The sequence below is a fragment of the Mastomys coucha genome, unplaced genomic scaffold (assembly GCF_008632895.1).
Source record: "Mastomys coucha isolate ucsf_1 unplaced genomic scaffold, UCSF_Mcou_1 pScaffold17, whole genome shotgun sequence".
NCBI lineage: Eukaryota > Metazoa > Chordata > Mammalia > Rodentia > Muridae > Mastomys > Mastomys coucha.
The window spans coordinates 19,815,782-19,821,779 of NW_022196899.1; the positions used below are offsets into that span (position 1 = coordinate 19,815,782).

Here is a 5,998-nt window from a genome sequence, read left to right on the forward strand (position 1 = left end):
CTTGCGTTTATTTCCTGCAGGTGTACAACCATAGTCCAAAGGCTCTAAGTGGAAAATTACAGAAATAAAAAAAATGCATCAGTTGTAAACTGTGCTCTATTCTCAGTAGCATGATAGAATATTTTGTTCTCTACCTGCATCCACTCAGGGGTAAATTATCCCTATGTGTTGTAGGTACACACCCAGTGTGCATCTGCCCATCTATTAGTAACTGGCTAACCACCTAGCTCATCAGCCTGGTTGACAGGGACTTCAGTATTTGAGTTCTGTAGCACACTCAATAGCCTGGAGCTCCAGTGAAATACTTGCATTGCTCACCATGCCTACTTCTATCACAAAGGCATTCCAGCATCCACTGCACAAGCATTTGTGCATTTCCACATTGTCACAAAAACTGTACATGAAGATGTTGTAAGGGGATAAAGAGGCCACTTATATAAGGTCAACAGAGTATAATGTTATATTTCTTCTAGTAGTGGTACTTATATAACCTACCATTGCATCTATTTTATAAATGAAACTTCACCACACTGAATAGCGAGCGTTACGTACAATCTGTGATTTCAAGCATTCAGCATAGATTTGGGCGAACACTCCTTGGTGGGTTGGAGGAACTACCACAAGTATATTTGGCTTTGTCATGAACTTCAATATTGTTGCTGACGGCTTTTAGATAGGGTCTTAGTATGGAGTGGAATTCATTACCTAGACACGGCTAGTTTCAAGCTCACGGAGATTCACCTGCCTCTGCCTATGGCCTAGAGTGAAAGACATGCACCACCATGCCTAGACGAATCTCTCATGACTGTAGATGGCCAGATTTGGAATTTAAGGATTCCGTTGATCTCTATCTCCCAAATGGTGTAGGGATACATGTCTATATTGTTACCAGTAACAAGGTATAAATGTCCCACGTGACACTGGGTGGCATTTGTTGAAGACTTGCACTTCTGGTTTTTTTTTGTTTTTGTTTGTTTAGTTCCTTTCCCCTTTTCTTTCCTTTGACATTTATTGTGATGCAGATAAACTGCAATAAACACTCACATTATATTTTGTTTTCCTGTAAAAAGGATTTTTGTCTGCCTTTGTGTTTGAAATTAGTTGTCTTTCAGTAAAATTACAGGTGTTTTCTTTCCCCACTATCCATTAAAGGCGCCATCCCTTTATTTGTAGATTTGCATAGCATCCAATAGTCCTCTCTGTGGCACTTACATCTTTCTTCCAAAGAATACAAAGTAGCCTGTTTTCATCTGACTGCCCTCGGGTAATTTTTTTTTTCTTTTTGCAAGTAGTCATCAGTTTGCTTTGATGTTCTGTTGTGATTTGGAATTGGTGAGTAGAGATTTATGGATGTGTTTTCTTTTCGTGCTTTTTCAGATCTGGTCTACTCCAATCCTTTGACTTTCCTCCAACTCTCTCTTCTGCTTAAGGATTCCAGTTACATATGTTAATACCACTTTGAAAATTCTCTTGCAGACTGATTTATTTTTACTTTCTTCCTCAATTTACTTTGAGTGTTTTGCATCTATGGGGTCACAGCAATGTTCTATTAGTGTCCGATACATTCCTCATTTCTTCCAATGAAATATAACTTTACTATGATGATCCTTCTTACCCATGATCATCACACTCACACACACACACACACACACACACACATACACACACATACACACACACGAGCTCACACACCACACTCCCTGGGTTTACTAGTCAGATTTTTCAGGTTTCAGAATGTAGATTGATCTAGTTTCATTCTGTTACTTTGATAAAAATGCTCTAGCTAAAAACCACTGAGGAGAAACCAAGTGTTAATTGGGCATATGCTTCTTAGTCCCACTCAGTCAATGAAGGAAGACAGGCAGGAACTCTAGGCAGGCTCTTGAAACAACCCAATGGAGAAGTGCTGCTGCTTGCAACCTTGCTTCCTGGCTCTCTCTCTCTCTCTCTCTCTCTCTCTCTCTCTCTCTCTCTCTCTCTCTCTCTCTCTCTCTCTCTCTGAACATCTTTTATACAGTCCAGGACCAGCTTGCTGACAATGGCAACACCTACAGTGTGAACTTGGCACTCCCATATCTATTGAGACAATCAGAAAAACCATTCACAGACATATTTACAAGCCAATGTGATAAAGAAACTCTCTTTGGTTGATTCTAGGCTTTGCAATGATGACAGCTTATGCTAATTAGGACAGACACTATATACATTTAACTACAAGAGTGGCTTTCAACCTGTGGATTGCGATTCCTTTGGAAGTTGAACCACCCTTTCACTAGGGTTGTCTAGGAGTATCTATATATCAGACATTTATAAATTGCAGTTGTAAAGCAGCACCAAAAATAATTTTATGGTTGGACGGGTCACCAAAACACGAGGAACTATATGAACGGCTCACAGTATATGAAGGTTGAGCACCACTGTACTATATGTTCACTTGAATGTATCCTTTTAGGGAAACTATAATACAGTGCTTTAAAGATGTATTTATTATCCATTGCTAGCAAAAGGAAATTGAAATTATTTTGTACTGACCTTCTGAGACTGGGAATTCACTTAGAGGTAGAATGGGAGTTTTGCTTGTTTATATATTTAGATACAAAATCTATGTGGTAATATGGGCATTTTGTCCCTCTTTCCTAGGCAATCTGCTATTTATTATATTTTCTTCTTTCTTTTACTGGATAGAACTTCTTTGAAGCCAAATTGTGGAGGTGAGAACAGTTCATTTCTTTATAATCTTCTATAGGGACACAGTAGTTGGGGTTTCAAGAGAAAGATCAGATACCTCATTTATAATTGTGCTGTAAGCCATGGTCCTAACACCTATGATGCTTGAACGCCAGCATCGTTTGATCCCTGCTTGTCTAAGCATGTGACTAGGAAGAGACCTTGGATCCCATCTCATGCATGCACAGTATTGGCCTTTAGTGACCATTTCTCTAAGTTCTTTATCAGTTAAACTCCAAGGCAAACTATTTCCTTGCCTTCTCACATTGTTAGCGGGTTAAGTTTTACTACTCTGCACTTTTAATGAGGGTGAAATAATCAGCTATTGCACTGTTTACAGAACTAGGTTCAAATTACTACAGTACGAAAGATCAAAACCTTGCTTCCTTTTATTACAGTTAATAGCATGCAAACCTGCTACTTTAGGGTAAGAAATGCTCCCAGGAATTTTTCAATCCAAGATCAACTTGGTCTTACGGATTTCAGCTACATAAATTAAGGAAGTTTTATGAAATTTCACATACACATATTCACATTCAGGGACATATACACACATACACATGGATACACACAGAAACACACACATATACACACAACACAAACACACCACACACACACACACACACACACACACACACACACACAAACACATACACACAGGAGAAAACAAATCTTAGAAAAGGAAAAGGTTCCCCCCTGGACAGGGGTGACGAGATACCTCGTTGGTGCTACTGTTCCTATATCAGTCAGGAGCCAAGCAGTTGGCAGACCTTTGTTCATCCCAGCTTGATGGCTGGCTTAGTGGCCAAAGCTGTTTTATGCCTAGGACACATAAAAATCAAAATAAATCAAATCAAATCCAGGCATCATTTGAAGGGGAAGACAGAGACCTACAGACCACCATGTCACCCACAGAACTGCCCTCCAGCACTTGTCACAGGTGGACCATAGATACTGCTTGCCAGAGAATGTCACTCAGGGGCCCACCAGCATGGCCAGACTGCAGCATGAACCACCGCAATGTACTAGTATGCGGCAGACAGATGGGAGGGAAAGAGAAGAGGAGCAGTTTGAGCATAGGAACAGCGTATTGTGTATGGCCAGCCTCACCCCCTGGGTGCAGAGTGAAGTCCCAGACTAAGCTGCTGCTGAGGGCCGTGTTTGGGTGTGTGGATATTCAGCAGCAGAGATCACTTTCTATGTCCATGGTTCATATTATAACTAGAGACCATGTGGATGTCCAGGGGCTATGTGGAACCGCTCCCCCACCCCCATCCCATTGGCTGTGACTGGCCCAACCTCTCACCATCTATAGCAGTTTAGAGAGCAGACCTTGCACCTTATCTGTATAGCACAGCAGAGCTGATCTTGGGGGTGGAGGGCGCGAGGGGGCTCAGGTGAGCCAAGCCTAAGGATGAGAGAGCTGGCCCCAGGTCATGAAAAAGGGAAAACTGCCCCTGTTCTTCATTGGGTCAAGTACTCGGGAGAGCAGGCTCTACAACTTGCCTCAGCAGCACAGTAGAGCTGAGCCTGGTTGCAGGGCACAGGTAAGGTGCCATCGGTGGGTGAGTGTGAGAGTAAGAGAGACAGCTGGCCTTGTCACTTGTCTGCTATGAGGTGGGTGGGTACAGGGAGAACGCCCTTCCCTCTTTACCCCCTTATCCCCTGTGGTAGCTGGGAGAGCTGGCCCCAGACCATGAGGTTCACTGACTAGAGCAGTTGGTAGAATGGACCCTGCACCTTGATTGGACAACACAGTGGAGCTGGCCCTGATGGCGAAGGTACACGTATGCTGCCCAGAGGGTATAAGAGAGAAAGAGCTGTCCCAGACCAGGTCCATGAAGCCTGCAGCACTGGGGAGAGTGGGCCTGGCATATTGGCTGGGCAGGCCCTGAGTATGTGAAAGTGAGACAGCTCTGAGGATCTGAAAGTAGAGAAGCTGACTGACCCTGACTCCTTCTGATGTTGGCACTGTGTGGCCTAGCTAGAGCAGTGCTGGAGAGCTTGCCATGGTGGTGTGGAGAAGGGAGAGCTGAGCCAGCAAGCTAACCAGCTCAACTACCACCCAGACCCAGATCCAAGGTTCTGAGTTGACCTACCCCAAAATCTATATCTGTGAGTAGTTGGGACCAGTGGAAGAGCCAGTCCTGCTAGTCCAAAACTCCAGGATCTCCATGACCCAGGGCGACAACAGGATGACTAGGAGGAGTCCCGGTGAGGAGCCAATATTGATGGGCTCACAGAAGCCAGAGACTTCAAACCAGACCAATAACTCATTGCAAGAAACATTTGCAGGTGAAGATGTGTGGACAGACTGATACACTGGTCATAGTAGAGCTTCCACCGTGAGATGTTTGGTTTACTTTATTTGTTTGTTTGTTTTGTATTTTTTGTGGGGGGCATTGCAAAGGTGATATGGGCAGATATGAGGAGACAAAATGGGAGATGAATGAGACTGGGGTAGATGACATGAAACTGACAACCATCCAAAGTTAAAAACAAAACAAATAAAACAATATATATCATAAACAAAACAATATAGTCCACATTACTTTTACATTCATCATAGAAACAAATTAGATTTATTAATTATGTTTATGGATACATGAAGCACTATTGCATTATCACCATAGCTCCTAGGGATTTTTATCTTCTTATAAAAAAATTAGCTCATGGGCCAGGCAGTGGTGGTGCATGCCTTTAATCCCAGCACTTGGGAGGCAGAGGCAGGCAGATTTCTGAGTTTGAGGCCAGCCTGGTCTACAGAGTGAGTTCCAGGATGGCCAGGGATACACAGAGAATCCCTGTCTCAAAAAAAAAAAAATTAGCTCATGGAAATTTGTTAAAAATATACAGGCAAAACTAGATTCCTGAAGCCAGGCCAGGATAAAAATGACAAATTGAGATAATTACGGGCCAAAACTGAGGTAATGGTTGCAATGGAGTATGGTGGCTTTTGTTTTCTCTAGTTATTAACACACACACAAAGCAAGCAAAACAAATAGCCAATTAAGATATAGTGAAGACTCTGCTATGGGTAACAACTGATTGAACTAGGAAATAGAATGCATTCACTTAATTAACATGCAGGTCTACACCAGGGGTAACAATGGGGATTTCAGACACAAGGTCAGCCTCATGGGGATCCATTTTTCATCAGCAATGAATATGGCATTCTTGAGATTTGTAAGAGGTCAAGATACATGTCGACTCTACAGCTTGACCACACAATCAACTGATAACATTATTGGAAAAGGGAGAAAATGTATTA

General features: G+C 42.5%; 1 non-coding gene across 1 annotated transcript; it reads left to right on the forward strand.

Annotated features, from left to right (window-relative positions):
• The first annotated feature begins 3,418 nt into the window (after positions 1–3,418).
• On the forward strand, positions 3,419–3,562 carry LOC116095192. The gene has a single exon (XR_004120510.1). It is a non-coding gene; the product is annotated as a small nucleolar RNA SNORA48 (small nucleolar RNA).
• Positions 3,563–5,998: the final 2,436 nt, after the last annotated feature.